This window comes from Phoenix dactylifera, chromosome 5 (genome assembly GCF_051530095.1).
Source record: "Phoenix dactylifera cultivar Ajwa chromosome 5, Ajwa_hap1_PhDact_Kaust_v1.1, whole genome shotgun sequence".
NCBI lineage: Eukaryota > Viridiplantae > Streptophyta > Magnoliopsida > Arecales > Arecaceae > Phoenix > Phoenix dactylifera.
Genome location: NC_143194.1, coordinates 28,340,395 through 28,355,509, shown reverse-complemented (window position 1 = coordinate 28,355,509; position 15,115 = coordinate 28,340,395). Strand labels below are relative to the sequence as shown.

Below are 15,115 nucleotides of genomic sequence, written 5' to 3'. Positions count from 1 at the left end.
ATGCAATTGAATTAAAGCCATACAACTTTAACATGACAGAGAATCTTATGTAATTTCAAATACTTTTTACGTAATTCAATAGATAATCAAACACACAAGAATACACTTCTGCATGGGTGCATGAAGAATTCTCAGAGCAAGCTAGATCAAATATTATGTCATTCTTGATATTTAAAAAGCAAAGTCATTCATGAATCATCTGAAATCTGAAGTAGCAATTGATATAGACCATCAGAAATACCAAACATCCCAAAGAATAATGCTGTGATTATAATCATTCAAAACATAATAGCATCACTTTGAGAAGGTAAGGTGATATTATTTATGCAATCAATTGTGTGCATCCCTATATTGTCATGTTTATAGGCCGTTCAAAAAATTATTACCTAAAAATTGCTATATTATTATTTTATAAAAAAATAATTCAGTGAAATAAATTCAGAAAATTAAAAAAAACTTACATATAAAGTCCTAAGAATATAATACAGATTTACAATGATCTCATCCCCAAAATACAACAACCCAGCTTAGTTTGATCCTCTTCTAACGAGTACGAATACTAAAAAGACTTGACTTGATCGGCTCCTTCAAATGCTCATTAAATAAAAAAATAAAAAAATATAAAAAATAAAAAGTTAAAAAAATTTCGAAAGAGAGAATACTAATGGCATGAAATGAATTATAAAAGACCGTAGGAATGTAATAGTTCTAAAAATATGTAATATTTCAAAAATACCATATCTTTTAAAAAACCAATATTCTCTTCCAAAAATCACAACCCTTCCAAAAAATAAAACATCTCACAAAAAAATATTTTTAAATATTTAAAACAACTAAAAATAAAAAAAATATATTTTTTTAAAATTAAATCTTCAATAAAAACATGTCCACTTGAGGAATGCGGCCAATAACGACTATTGAATCCTATACACTCATTTATCAAATGTGCATCTCAATGCCCCACCACAGAAATCAGCAACATTTTAGACATCACTTTATTCGTAGGTTCCTGCTAACTTGCAGACGAAGCATAATGGCAAGGCAACCAGGTAGGAACCGGGGACCAGAACTTCCAAAACCACTCCGAGAAATTACCTTGCCAAACCATGATGATAGACGAATAACAGTAGAGAGACAATTAGCACTACATGAAAATTTTGAGATAGCAACACATATGAACATGTATACTAAAAGTTTTTGTAGTAGAATGGGCAGAGTAAATGGATCCAAAAAGAAAAAGATTTGCTCGGCTAGGGAAGACCCATGAAAACATGTAGACAACAACAACAGAATTCTGCATATACATGTAATAACAATAGCAAAAGCTCTCTGCAAGAACTTATGCATTGCAAAACTTCATTTTCATCAACAACCAAATTTGTCCCAAGATACAGAAAATGGAATGCAACTCTTGCAAGTTGAAAGGGATTCTGCAACTTTTTTAATCATATATATCACATATCGACAAATCACAGAGTAACAAACTGCAAGGCATGTGAAAGAGATAACATCATACTCCATAATCTCTGCTTGGAGGTAAACTTGTCATGAGATTTGAAAACTGCCACTAATCGTGTCTCCGAAAAGAATATCATAAACAAAAATACAAACTGCCAGCAAAGAAAAGAGAGACTATCCTCCATAATCCATAGAGATCGCCAAATACATGTACACATCCCATATCCATCTTCACTGGGCAAAAACAGCACTGCCAAGAAATTGCTCCAATAGCTTAGCTACTATAAAAGAAAAGATGATCAAAATTCAAGTGTGAGAACAACAAATAGGAAATCTCCTCTCACGAGCATCAGCTGTGACTTTGCAGAGTGGCAAAAAAATCAAATATTGAATGAAAGTCTTTTTGTGTTTCTGATGTGATGTATTGAATGAAAATCAGATCAAGATGACAGTGAAAATGACTATGATCATCAAAAGAATATCAACAACAGATCATAGATTCAAATCTTGCAGAACCATCCTAAGACAATGAAATCACTGCAACTAGGTTTCAATACCACATGACAGGGCCCAACCCCCTCACTGGACCATCTGATGTTCTGATGCAGCTTGGACCCTTGGGCCACATTTTGAGATACGTGAAAGTGTAGTCTATAGCTTTTATGCTCACGTGTATCAAACATCATCACACTTCACATTGTGTCAAACTGTTAGATGATCCGATGAGCATTGGATTTGAACCACTTCCCTGCTAAGAAAGCAAGATAATACCTCTCTACCACAATATCTATAGATTCCACCCCAACTTGAACCAAAAGAATCCAAAGAAGCTCTGCCAAAATTTGCTCCAACAAATCAGCCATTATGTAGTAAGAAAGATGACCAAAAAATAAATAAGTTCAAACACATCAATAAAGAAACACACTGCTAAAAGAGACCCTGCAAAAAGATTGCTCTAATCATGGTCTACTATATGGGTACTAGGGACCGGACCGGTTGCCCCGCGGCATGGTTCGGTACGGGCTCGCGCCGTGCCGTGTTGGGCCTATACTGAAACAGTAAAGGAGGCGGGAGAGAGGGCGAATAGCAGAGAGTAAAAGGAAGAAGCGGAAAAAGGGAGGGAGGCCGGCACATGGTAGCGAAGGCCGGCTCTCGGGAAACATGCGGAGGTCGCGACCGTTCCCCTATTTTGTTTGAAACAAGGACCCGACCACTAAAAAATTTCAAAACTTTTAAGTGGAGTCGGCAAACGAAATAGGGGAACAACTGCAACCTCCGTCTGCTGCCCGAGAGCTGGCCCTCCATCGGCCTCCCTCTCCCTCCCCCGCAACCTCTCTTTTCTTCTCTTTCCTTCTCCTTCTCCCCCTCCAGCAATAGGTTTCGTTTTCGTTGCCGGAACTGTTCTAGTCCGCCGTTGGGTCAGCTCGATACGACCGGAACGTCCAATTCGGGACGGTTCCGCTAACCCTGGCTCCAACAAATCAGTTACTAAAAAAGACAAGATAAAAATTCAACATATGAAGACCTCAAATAAGAAATCCCCCTTTCAACAACCGCAGTTGCAACTCTACAAAGAAGAAAAAAAAACATTTCTATCATGCCAAAAACAAGAAAGACAAATCAAGATGATGGTGAAAAGGACTTAGATAATCAAAAGAATATCTGCGAGAGAATATCCTAGAAGGAAAGATCACAAGACATGAGAACTACTTGTGCTGCAAATTAGCTCATAGCTTAAAGAGCCTCTATCCATTTTAGAAATCCCTGCAAGAAAATTCAAATGCCATGTGACTACAAGCGAAAACCAAAAAAACAAAAGGTCAATTCTCACAGGACAAGAAACTTAATTGTCTGCCTGAAGTTCATCCTAGAAAACCCAATACAAAATGACCAAACAAGTTCCGCATGTAATTGCTTCAAAGGAACCAAGCATATAAATACTTTCAAAGGTTGTACATTTAGTTCTCTCTAGCCATCTTAGAGTATCCTACGAGACAAAAATTAATGTCATTTACATTTCAATGAAATGAATTAGATGATTCGTACAATATTTAATAATTTCAATTACCTATATCTTGTAGCAAGATGTTAGCTGCTTCAACCTATTAGAATTTATATGAATCATGATTACAAGAAAGTAACCAAGCTAAAAGTAAATAGAGTCTAAAACACAAAAAGTATCATGGTAAGACTCCAATCGCCAACTAAGATTATAAAGAAGGAACTCTCCTTAAAGGTTGAACTTTGCTGTGACCTGCAAGCAAGCATCATTAATATTTGGAAGAATATGAAAGGCAAAGCAGCAAAGTCATCAGTAGCCTAACATGCAGAAATAGTCATGTTCTAGAAAGAAATTCGATTAGCATCATCAGATTTGGATCATAAAAGCTAGATATACTACAAAATTACATAGACTACTTTACTAGAATTAGGTCTTTGGCGACGAAAAAGTTTCAAGAACTACAAACTTTAAAGGCTACATGTAATAGAGACTAAAGTCAAACAAAATGAACTAGTTACCAAAGACAAAGCTGTAAATTGAAAACTTTACTTCCCAGTGGCAGAGATTGCGAGGGGGTGACTAGAATAGAGTACTAAAAAGTTACTTCAAAGCAATTTGGTTCATTTGTATAGACATAACCTCTCGAAGAGAAGTAACATAAGTATGTGAAACCATACATTGTTACTGAGACTAATCAGGTGTCAGAAACCGGCAAAAAAACTCCCAAGTCACCTTTGCACCTGCTACAGAAGTGATTGTGAAGATCAAGGGCAATGGTAAAGATGAAATCCAAGACCTCTAGCAAATAAAGCAAGGAATTTTTTTCCTCTTTGAAAGAGAGAATCCTTTGGAAAGGTAAACCACACATGGCATCAGCCAATCAAGAGTGTTTTTTTTAACAAGAGAAAGAGAGTGCCCAATGAAAAAGGAAACCATATCTACCTAGACTAAGATATTAGTCAAATGATATCGAGAAAAAGTGTGTACAATGAGACTCAGTATCAAGAAAATATTGAAATAAGTGGAGCCGAAATGGAAGAGTTTCTGTTATAATATATTAAGATATCTTTGTCAGTCCAAAAAAGACTACTTCTATAAACTCCTTTCTGGATACAGATCATGCCACTAAAGTATGAAAAATTGGATCTCCAATACAAGATGGTGTAGTTGGCTAGTGCTTTTTCTAGAAATTATTTAGCCGTGAAGCAAGTACAGCATAGATGATAAGGCACCCGTAATTTAGGTATTAGCTTTCCAACAGTACCTCCATCTTAATTTAAAATAGGTTCTGCTTAGGTGTTAAGAAAAGGAAAAAAAGAAACAAATGCAAAAATAGACCTTGAAATCCATTAATTCATTTAATCTTACATAATAACTGATAATCCCAAATTTTAGGAGGCAAAGAGCGAGCGGTTACAGACTAACTTGTTAAGTACAAGATTCCTACCAGATTTTTAAAGGGGCGAAAACAGATCATGGCAAATTTTAGAGATGCAAAGGGTGGGTAGACCAAATGCTGCCACAATCCAGACCAGATTTTTTTTTTCTTTTGGGGGGGGGGGAGTTAACAACATTATCCACTGACATCAATTGCAAAAAGAATCATCTAAAAGAGTAAGCAAATCACACAGTGAAGTAGGGAAACAGCTGACCAACAATATCATGGCATCATCTAATTTACCATCAGTCAGGTTGTTTGAAAATGTATAATCTATCTCGAACCTGATATAATGCAACTTCCCTGACTGCCAAGAAAGCAAAAATATCAGTACCATCATAATCTATAATACCTGCAGACCATAAACATATTCATAAAAAACTCCACGTCAAATATCTTATTAAAAGATCAACATAAAAGGTCAACCATTAAAATTGAGGTGACAATTTAAAATCCAACATATGCAAACAAATCAAGGAAACACAAACTCAAGGCATCAGTAGCTACTCAACAGAGAAAACAAGGGTGTCTAACTATCTAAATACAGTAAAAAAAGGGGTCAACATAATAGTAAAATTATTAATAATAATATGCTAAGTAAAATAACTTTGATCATTAGCAGAATATCTGAGAGTGACTGGATGAATAAATGCAGGATAGTCCAGTAACCAAACCATCCAGTGATACATTAGTACGGGACATTCCGATGAGGCACCATCCCAAGTATTGGGACTGACTGGGATGGTGGCGCATCCTATTCCATGGAAAAACTTGTAATGGCCCCAAGCCATGAGATATTGACACATATTAAAGAGCCCTAGAAAGGACAAAGGAATTTTTAAGATAAGTATGACATATAACCAACTCAAAAAATAAAAGATGCAGTGCATTTCTTGCAATCTAAACTATAGATTTCAGTGCCTCTAGCCATCTTAAGAGAATCCCAATAATCACGGCCATGTCACAAACTCAAACCAAATGAGCAGAAAGGTTCTTACAAGATCATAGCTTCAATTCTCCATATACTTCTAGAAGATCATAGCATTTTAAGTCCTTTCTTAATATTTTTTTGTTCTGGCGCATGACATGTGGATCAACACAGCATGTAATATGCTAGCCACTAGCCAGCACGCCCCAGGGCAATGACATTTAAGATCCTGTTCAATCCATGAAAAAAAATGGATTATTATTATAACATGCTATGCATGGAATTTGCATTGCAGGTGCATGCAACAAATGAGTTAAATGGAGGAGCTAGTAAGGAGACAATTTTTCCATATGGGCTTACTATGACTGAGAACTCAAATGTACCGATTCATCTCGAGTTATGCCAACCTCAACAGCAAACGGATGGGACACAAGCAAGGGTAATTATTTTCAAATATCAAACCTTTACAATATTTATTACTTTGATTTGAACATAATCAATGCTTGCAACAGATTTCAACTGCATTAAGAAGATGACAAGTGATCAATATGCATCATCTTTAGAGACCATCAGCCTAGTTGCCAAGGCTTCTATGGCTTGTTATCAGCAATAACATCAATGTATGAGCAAGAGAAAGAACAATATTCAGCAGTCGCTTATATGTGGTGTGACATGATCCAAAGAACAGTTACTTTGTAAAGCAAACTTCCAACTAGGACTAATAATAATATGACAGGTATGTCTGTTTAAGAACATTACTTGCATATGTGGAGACATGTCTTCTCATAGCATCCGAGTAGTTGCTGATGACAGCTACAGGAAAATCACCTACTAAGTTAAAGTTACAAGGGGTTAACAGCAACTGAAGTGGATAGAAAATCCACAAAGCATGACTCACTATCTTCTGACTACGGCTCAGTAACTAGCAGCAAGAGGTATATAAAAATGTGACAGATTTGTTCCCCCAAATATCAAGTTGCATATTTTGTGTTCCAAGATAGTAATGCAACCTCAGCAACTATCCTATGGATTGTATTGAATAACTTGCAACATTTGCATCAAAGCTGAGAATCTAAACATGCAGATACATACTATGGATTGTATTGAATAACTTGCAACATTTGCGTCAAAGCTGAGAAACTAGACATGCATACACACATTAGTATGCCATTAGATATCATTATAAAAATTGGTAAACAAAGATATGGATCCTTGCAAAAATTAAGATCTGACATGATATAACACTTCAGATGCATGAAATCCTAGTAGTAACATCTGCATCCACTAAGCTGGAAACAACCTGTTATGAAAAACGTAGTGACTTCAATCTTAAGAGTGTGGAACTTATAGAACAAAAACCCAAAAAAATTAAGAGGGTACCTTGATGTTATCAGGAAATACTCAAACCTCAGATAGGGGAACTCAAACATTCTACAAATGCATGTAACAACCACAAGAAATAAGTGCTACTGGAGGAAACACAAAAGAAAAATGCAGAAGTTTTTCTCAGCCATGAAAGAGGCACTTCTTTATTCTTCCAGTGGAGTGACAAGAACACATGTCCGGCAGTTAACAACCGAAAAAAACATTTCCCCTCACATCTCCAAAGGTGAGGCAGCCTTGAAGCATGTGCAGGGAAGCACCAATGACCAATGATAAAAGACAAGTAAATCATGGAGAGTATTAAATTAACAACAGCCTTGAATTATACTGGCACATCTTTAACTGACAAAAGGCGCCTATCATGCATGCAGGATCTTTATTCTTTATACGTCATCGAACATGTTAAACAGCAGTAAAAAACTGAATTCTTCCGGTATCTACTCAAGGAAGCTCTTTCAATTAAACTGCTACAAATCTTGTGACGCGGTGAGCAGTTCTAAGAGTAAAATTGTCGCACAGAGACTAAGAGCTAAAAACAACAAACATTGTACAATATCAAGGCATATCAGATTTCCTTTCTTTTGCTACCAGATCCAGTTAACTATGTCGTCATCTTAACAGGCCAGTCTTTTTTTAAAGATATGATAAAACTTTAGCCAAATCTTCGAGATTTAAGGATTCAAGAAAAATAGGGATCTAGGGTTCTCAAAGGAAAGACCTTTCTCTACCTCAAAATCCGCACGTCTCAAACCACCTGCACGTAACTGCCTCTCTCTCTCTTTCCTCTGACAATTTCTTTTCGCCTTCCGTCCCTTCGCTTCTTTATCCATCAACCGTTCGGTGCTCGAGAGCGAGATATACGAACGTACGGATGCACGTTGGAGTCGTCTGCACCCGTTCGACGTTTCTTTGGGCGAGCTCCACCATCGAACCCCCACCCGGGCCGAGACGGGCGGCGGAGATCGGCGGAGACAGCAATCGCGACCGCCGTTGGGTGATGATAGGGCGGGGAAGAAACGAGGAGTCCGAAGAGAATAGATTTGCAGACGACGGGGACGGAAGATCGAAAGAAATCTTCAATTCTTTTAAAGCGATCCGTTTGGGGGTAAGCGTAGGTCCCACGCGCAGATACTGGCGGCAAAATATTTATTGACGTTAAATAGGGGCCATTGGGGATCCGGAGGGTTAGGATCGTGGGCCGGACCTCGGGCTTACGTTACATTTATTTTTAATAAAATTTGATTGATATTTTTTTATGGCCAAGCCCAATCTACAATGGGCTCTAATTAGAATAATAAGAAGTAAGAATAATATGATTGTCAGATAAAAAAGCTTACTCCTATCGGCAAACTAAATTCTCAAATATTAGTCCCCAAGTATTATCCCACATCCTGACGGTCATGATTTGCAGCATAGTTGGCAAGCCAACCAGCGCAACTATTTCCTTTACAGTAGGTAGAGAAAACCTAATAGAGTCATACATAGCCCACTCTGTTTTTAATTATTTTTGTTTTTTTTTATGACACAGCTGCCCAGTGATTTCATTAAGAAGGTGAAATCAGAAGATTACAAAGCAGGAAGATTAAGAGAAGACAAAGAAAATCGGGAAAAAAAAAGGAAAAAGGTGGTAGCAAAATAAGCATGGAATCTGAGTTACAATTTGTAGATGCAGGCACCCAAAGTAATAGTCGAGTGGATTAGTTAAAGATTTCTAAGATGGTAGAGATTAAGGCGTTGGCATCTTGCTTCATATTTTAGAAGATTCGGTTGTTTCTCTCCATCAACATCATCAAGAGATTTGTAAAAGAAGTCGTCCTCATTACGACAATTTGGTGAGGAGAAATTGAGGCATATTTTATTGTTCTCCTAACATTTTTGGAGAAGGGACAGCGGGGGAAAATATGAAGCAAAAACCTAGCACGGGCTAACCTTGTTTTACAAGATTGCCTATAAAGCAAGAAGTTTCTCTCGCATCGCAAGCTATATACAGCTAATATTTACATTCAGTCTTCCTGCATGACCAGTCCTATTTTTCTTTTTCGTTCATATTTTTTTTTATTCTGTACAAATTAATGCATGTTACTTGTGAATGACTATTCCTAAATGCACTTATACGCATGAATGGGACTTAGCATTAAATGGCCGTCAAAATCAAGAATTGAAAATAAAAAGGTTGGAGGATAAAAATTGAATATCAAATGCCGATCTACCTAGAGGATAGACCTCGGCCATTCCCACAGGTAATATGTTTAGCTTAAGATTGAGCTTGATGACAAACTCGACATTGTTTGATTAAGAAATGATGGGTTGAGTTCAAGTATCACTTTAGGCTCAAACTTGTAAACAAAGGGAACTCAAAATTCTTTTGACCTTCAAAATTAAGTAAAATATCAACTCAACTTGGTAACAAATTTATTCGACGAAGAAAAAATCCAAGCTTGAACAATAAATCTATAAAAGTTCAGCTTTAGCTCAAATCTCTCTCTCATATAGTAAGTGAACCTTTATGTTGAAAAAAATATGAACGAACATTGAGCATTAATTTGCACCCCGCTGAAGGTAAACCAATTTCTAATGTTACCCAATCAAAAAAAAAGAAAAATAAATTCTAATTTATCTTCTTCCTTAGCTTTATGCCCATTTGCTGAGCAATGCAGAACATTAGAGTAGAGTAGAGCTCTCAACAGAGGCCGGACAGGCTACAAGTTCACCCACATCAAATCTGATCACCAATTGCTATTACCATTTACCAAACTCGGCCTGCTTAAAGGCAATACCTTGACAGCAACCAGATGCCCTCGCCCTTGCTATTGTTATCTCCGTCCCCTTCCCCATATTAAGGCCACCAGAGCCAGCTTAAAGCCATTCATTCACTAAGGGCTGGAGTGGACCTCCTCAATAAGGCCACAGCCAATATTAGCCTCGGAGCACGGCTTTCCATTGTTATTTGTATCAACATCTGGTCCTCTAATCATCAAAACCACACTATTTCTTATCCGATGGAATCTAAATGTAAATTAATACCTTACAACATGCGGACTACGTGTATACAAATAGTGGAAGCATCCTACCACTTTAATTTTGACTTGTTTTTTTCTGCCGAGCACACCACGAGCCTTATCAAGGGCAAGGAGAGGAACATAGGAGATGGGAATTGTTACGGGGGAACTTAGCCACCATGCCCCACGTGACCGGCACGCGCGCCCAGGAAGACTACGGCTGCCCCTTGATCCAGCAATCCGACCTCGGGTCGGATATCTTCGGCTCCGCCGCCCGACCCCGAGTCGGTTGCCCCTTGATCCAGCAATCCGACCTCGGGTCGGATATCTTCGGCTCCGCAGCCCGATCCCGAGTCGGCTGCCCCTTGATCCAGCAATCCGACCCCGAGTCGGCAATCTCTCGACAACAACAGACTGTTCCTCTGAGGCACGCCGTGGCCCCCTGCTCCACTACTCCCCGCAACGGCCGTATCCGGCGCTGCCCCACGATCCCCTGTAACAGCCGTACAAAGCGGAGCTCCACTATGCCCTGCCATGGCTGTACCCAGCGCTGCCCCACGACGCCCTGTAACGGCCATGTCAGTGGCAGCCCCATCGTGCCACACGATGACGAATCCCCGGAAAAACCGCCCAGCCTGATATATATGAGGCTGGGGGGGAAGGGGGAAAGCAAGATATATCTTCCAGAGTATCATCTCACCTGCTACCTTCTCCTTCTCCTTCTCCTTCGATCTCCTCTGACTTGATCGTCGGAGGGCCCCCACTACCCCGGTGGTGGTGCGAGGCTTGCTTGCAGGTTTCACGGCGGAGGGCGGAGCGCAACCAAAACAACTCAAAGGGAACCCCGTTCACACCGCTGTGCCAATCGTTCTCGGTTTGGACCCCCAGCAACAGTTGGCGCTAGAGAAAGGGCACGGATCTCAGAGCGATCGTAATGGCACGGCGAGGTGGTCGTGGAGCTTCCAATGCTTCCGGTCGCGGGGCCTCTCGCGCCACTGACCGGGAGGCCGCTACATCTCCAACACGCTCTCAGCAACACTCCACCGCCCCACCGCCCATTCAGATGGTCGAAGCCGCCCAGTTCGACCAGCTAACCCAGCAGGTTCGCACCCTCGCGGAGGCGGTGCAGAATCTGCAGGGCGCGATGTCCCGGGCGCCGCAGCGGGCTCAGGAGCCACTGCTCCCTGAGCGCTCGCCTGTCCTCCTCAACCCGCGCTCCTTCCTCTCCCATGGGGAGGAGCGCCGGCGCGAGGAGGATTCTCGAGCACGGTCTATTCTGCCGGGACCTTCCCATCGGAGCTGCGCGGGGTACGAGAGGCGGGCCCGGGCGCGTTCCCAGACCCCCCAGTCCTCGAGGAACCCGCGCTCCAGTCGGTCCCCCACTCGCCGCTCCTTGTCTCCCACCCACCGGTCGCGCTCCCTGGACCGGCGGGTGGACGATCTCCACCGACAACTCCAGGTCCTGAAGGGCCATTCCAAAGATCCCTTCGCCGACTTAGAGATCTCCTCCCAGCCGGCGCTTGCCTCGAGGATCCTGCGGACCCCGAATCCCCCGGGGTTCAAAATGCCGGCGATCGAGCCCTATGACGGGGCGGCAGACCCGCGGGATCACGTCGAGAGTTTCAGGACCCTTATGCTCCTCCACGGAGCATCAGATCTCCTTCTCTGCAAGGCCTTCCCGGCAACCCTCCGTGGCCCGGCGAGGGCGTGGTTCGCCGGGCTGGAGGCTGACTCAATCCGGTCTTTCGACCAGTTCACTCGCCTCTTCATCACTCATTTCGCCGTCAGTAGCCGGCGGCGACTGGTCTCCGACTCCCTCTTTGACGTCCGGCAAAACGAGGGAGAAAGCCTGCGGGATTATCTTACCCGCTTCAACAGGGCTACGCTAGAGGTCCGGAACCTGAGTCAGGAGGTAGCTCTTTCAGCCCTGAAGCGTGGCTTCCGGAAGGGCAGGCTCACTTTCTCCCTGGACAAACGCCTGCCGCGGAGCTTCCCAGAGCTGTTGTCTCGGGCGAACCAGTATGCGGACGCCGAGGAGGCGGCCGCCCACCGGAGCAAGGAGGCTGCCGAGATCCCTCCAAAGCTTGGGAAGAAAAGGCGGAAAGAGGCACGCCAGAGGAGGAGCCCGACGCCCCAGCGTCGGCGCAGAAACCCGTCGCCGGCGAAGAACCACGGCGCCCCACGCCCTCGTTCTCCGCCCCGACGTTTCAACCGGTACACCCCTCTCCTGACTCCCCGGGCCCAGATCCTTATGGAGATCAAGGGGCGGGAGGACCTCCCGGCCCCGAGACAGATACGAAGGATCCCTGGAAAGAGGCCCTCCCGGGCGTACTGTGAGTACCACCGAGACCTCGGCCACGACACAGAGGACTGCTTCCAGCTTCGGGACGAGATCGAGGCTCTTATCCGTCGGGGGCGTCTCGGTCGATATGTGAGCGACCGACGTCCCCCCGCAGACCCGCGTCCGACCGACCCGGCTCCTCCGGAGCCTCGGGAGCAGAATCGACCCGTTGCGGGCGTGATCCACACTATCACTGGGGGCTGCTCTCGGCCCGTGAGGAACGCAGGGGGCTCGACGGAAGCGTCAGGGACGGTCGTCGTAAAGAGGCAGAGGGTCGGCAATGTAATCACCTTTTGTGATGAGGATGTAAAGGGGGTTCAGACCCCCCACGATGACGCCATGGTGATCTCCCTCACTATGGCAAACTATGATGTAAGGCGTGTTCTTGTGGATAGTGGAAGCTCAGCTGATATCTTGTTTTACGAGGCCTTCCAAAAGATGGGCTTGTCCAGACAATTGTTGCACAAAATATCCACCCCCCCTCATAGAATTCACCGGTGATGCTGTCCCGGCGGAAGGTGTCGTTGAGCTGCCTGTGACTGCGGGCGTCGCACCCGCAGAAGCCACGGTGCGACTCGGGTTCTTGGTCGTCCGTGTTCCCTCGGCCTACAACGCTATCCTCGGACGACCCGGACTGAACGCCCTTCGCGCGGTGGTCTCTACGTACCACTTGCTCATGCGGTTCCCCACGGCGGTCGGGATCGGGGAGGTCCGAGGCGACCAACCGACCACACGGCAATGTTTCCTAGCGACCCTCAAAGGGAAGAAGCCCGCAGAAGCCCTAAGCGTCGAGTCCCTTGATGCCAGAGACGAGGTGGCTTTGCGGCAGGGGGAGCCGGCCGAGGGTGTGGTCGAAGTTCCCCTCGAGGAAGGCCGCCGGGACCGGGTGGTCTGGGTCGGCACCAATCTCGACCCGGGAGCTCGGGCCCGGTTGGTGGAATTCCTCCGAGCCAATGCCGATGTATTTGCCTGGTCGGCGGCCGATGTACCTGGGATCGACCCGGAGGTCATTTCTCACGCCCTCAACGTCGACCCGACCCACCGGCCAGTGAAGCAGAAGAAGAGACACTGTGCCCCGGATCGGATCCGGGTGGTTGACCAGGAGGTAGACAAACTCTTGGAGGCAGGATTCATAAGGGAGGTGAGTTACCCCGAGTGGCTGGCAAATGTTGTACTTGTCCGGAAGGCGAGCGGGAAGTGGAGGATGTGCGTCGACTATACCGACCTAAACAAGGCGTGCCCTAAGGATAGCTTCCCGCTTCCGCGGATAGACCAACTGGTCGACGCGACTTCCGGATATCAGCTGCTGTCTTTCATGGACGCCTTCTCCGGTTACAACCAGATAATGATGGCCCCACAGGACGAGGAGAAAACTGCCTTTATAACAGACCGGGGGCTGTACTGCTACAAGGTAATGCCCTTCGGTCTGAAGAATGCTGGCGCCACTTACCAGCGCCTCGTCAACAAAATCTTCAAAGAGCAAATCGGCCGGAACATGGAGGTGTACGTGGACGATATGCTGGTGAAGAGCCGCCATGCAGACCAGCACATCGCGGATTTGGAGGAGACTTTCACCACCTTGCGGAAGTTTCGCATGAAGCTGAACCCAGCGAAGTGCGCCTTCGGCGCTTCGGCCGGGAGGTTCCTCGGTTTCATTGTCAACCAGCGGGGTATCGAAGCCAACCCGGACAAAATCAAGGCCATCCAAGGTATGTCCCCTCCGACCAAAGTAAAGGAGGTTCAGGAGCTCGCTGGAAGGGTCGCCGCGCTTGGACGCTTTGTGGCAAAATCGGCCGAACGCTGCCAACCATTCTTCAAGGTGTTAAAACGCCCGAAAGACTTTCTCTGGACGGCCGAATGTCAAGCAGCATTCGACCAGCTCAAGGAATACCTGGCGTCTCCTCCCCTACTGTCCAAGCCGCAAGAAGGGGAGATGCTCTACCTCTATCTGGCGGTCTCCCCAACCGCGGTCAGTGTGGTGCTGGTTCGGGAAGAGGCAAAGCTCCAGAAGCCCGTGTACTACATCAGCCGGGTCCTACGGGATGCCGAGACGCGGTATACGAAGGCTGAGAAGATCGCCTTCGCGCTGCTGACCGCGACCAGGAGACTCCGCCCCTATTTTCAGGCCCATTCTGTCACCCTCTTAACTGATCAACCACTACGACAGATCCTCAGCAACCCCGGGAATGCGGGACGGCTGGTGAAGTGGGCAATAGAACTCGGTGAGTTCGACATCCGCTACCAGCCTCGACCCGCCATCAAGGCCCAGGTGCTCGCGGACTTCCTCGCTGAGTGCACGGTGCAGGAGGCGGAACCTAGACCGCCGGAAACGCCCAGCCTCGACCTCCCGACCTGGACGCTTCACATCGATGGGTCGTCGAACCCCGAGGGTGGAGGAGCCGGGCTGGTCCTTACCAGTCCTGATGGAGTGATAGCCGAGTATGCCTTGAGATTTGGATTTCCAGTGACCAACAACGAGGCGGAGTATGAGGCCCTAGTCACGGGACTCAAACTCACCAGGGAGCTCGGCATCCGGCGTTTGAAGGTCTTCACCGACTCCCAGCTG

At 44.8% G+C, this 15,115-nt stretch overlaps 1 long non-coding RNA gene across 4 annotated transcripts; it reads right to left on the bottom strand.

The window, feature by feature from the left end:
- Nucleotides 1–1,301: 1,301 nt before the first annotated feature.
- LOC120111585 (uncharacterized) lies at nt 1,302–8,489 on the bottom strand. Of its 4 annotated transcripts, none has more exons than XR_016413271.1 (3): nt 6,586–8,334; nt 6,187–6,345; nt 1,302–6,055 (listed from the first exon to the last, which is right to left on the bottom strand). It is a non-coding gene; the product is annotated as an uncharacterized LOC120111585 (long non-coding RNA). The 4 variants fall into 4 exon arrangements; XR_016413272.1 differs by having other exon boundaries at nt 6,187–6,654; nt 7,928–8,329; XR_016413269.1 differs by having other exon boundaries at nt 6,187–8,489.
- Nucleotides 8,490–15,115: the final 6,626 nt, after the last annotated feature.